Source organism: Dipodomys ordii, unplaced genomic scaffold, assembly GCF_000151885.1.
Source record: "Dipodomys ordii isolate 6190 unplaced genomic scaffold, Dord_2.0 Scaffold51, whole genome shotgun sequence".
Classification (NCBI taxonomy): Eukaryota; Metazoa; Chordata; class Mammalia; order Rodentia; family Heteromyidae; genus Dipodomys; species Dipodomys ordii.
The window spans coordinates 9878734-9880353 of NW_012267267.1; the positions used below are offsets into that span (position 1 = coordinate 9878734).

At 42.0% G+C, this 1620-nt stretch overlaps 1 pseudogene across 1 annotated transcript; it reads left to right on the forward strand.

The window, feature by feature from the left end:
* Positions 1–359: 359 nt before the first annotated feature.
* Positions 360–1235, forward strand: LOC105988829 (annotated as a pseudogene). Its single transcript, XR_001175221.1, has one exon. The product of XR_001175221.1 is annotated as an ARL14 effector protein pseudogene (transcript).
* The last annotated feature ends 385 nt before the right edge of the window (positions 1236–1620 follow it).

The window sequence follows — 1620 nt, forward strand, 5'->3', positions numbered from 1 at the left end:
CTCCATAAAGGTCTTGCATGTACTTCATAAGAGTGATCAGCACATGATCTTTAAGAGAGATCACTAGACAAAGCAAGGGAAATTTGTGAGAATCAAGAATGATGGACCCAGCCGGGCGCCGGTGGCTCACGCCTGTAATCCTAGCTACTCAGGAGGCTGAGATCTGAGGATCGCGGTTCAAAGCCAGCCCGGGCAGGAGAGACCATGAGACTCCTATCTCCAATAAACCACCAGAAAACCGGAAGTGGCGCTGTAGCTCAAGTGGTAGAGCGCTCGCCTTGAGCTGAAGAGCTGAGGGACAGCGCCCAGGCCCAGAGTTCAAGCCCCACGACCAAAAAAAAAAAAAAAAAAAAAGAATGATGGACCCATGTTCAGTTGGAGTCCAGCTTTGTACCACAAATGAGTGCCATAAAACTACTACACTCATCATATGGGTTTCAAGCCTTTGCAAGAGTTGTCATCGAATGATATGCTTTTACTTCAACTTAGAACTGGAATGACACTTTCTGGGAACAACTCAATCTGCTTTCATCCTGTAAAAATTTACATTGACAGATTTGAGGATTTGCAGAAGTCATGTTGTGACCCATTTAACATACACAAAAAGCTAGCCAAAAAAAAAAATTGCATGTAATTAACTTAGATGATGACACTTTTCTGAGCGCAAAATTTGGAAGACAGCTTGTACCTGGTTGGAAGCTTTGTCCAAAATGTACCCAGATAATCAATGGAAGTGTGGATGTTGATTCTGATGACCAACAGAGAAGGAAACCTGAATTGGATGGAAGAACTGCTAAAGCATTGAGGTCACTGCAGTTTACCAACCCAGGGAAGCAAACTGAATTTGCTCCGGAAACTGGGAAAAGAGAAAAAAAGGAGACTTACAAAGAGTTCAACTGCTGGTTCAGACAGACAAGTGATACCAGCCAAGAGTAAGGTCTACGAGAGCCAAGGCCTCCTGATTTTCAGTGGGATTGACCGACTGCCTGGCTGAAGACTGCTTAGGATGTTTCTTCGCATGCCCTGCCTGTGGCTGTACCAAATGTGGGGCTGAATGCCGCTGTGACCACAAGGGGCTCTACGAGCAAATAGAAATTGAAGGAGGAGAGATCATTCCTAATAAACATGCTGGATCATTTGTAGTATCAAACTTACGGGTCCTCCATTTCTAAAATCCTGTCACTCTTTCAGATTGTCAAAGATGCAGAAACCACCTCAGTATGTACTAGTATAGTAGTGTTTTATGTGCTTAGAGAAGTCATTTATAGAAGTCAGCTATAAGTCTGAGTTAATGTAACCAGTGGGTTTGCATGTTTCCCTACCAACACTGAGGAAAAGGGTACCTGTGCCCCTAGGGTGGGAATAGGCTTTCACATTAAAGGGTATTTACTGTCAGTACAGAAATACTTCACAGCACAAACAATTGTATGAAGTATTAATGTTTTGACAGATAATTAAAAGCCATGGAACAGGTTCCCTCAGTGATCATTATGATTGCTTTACATGCCATTTTTTTTTTTACTTTTTCAGGACTTATAATTTTTTTATTGTGAAAATACTGTACAGAGGGGTTACAATTACATGGGCAAGATAATGAATACATTTCTTATCAAGCATTGT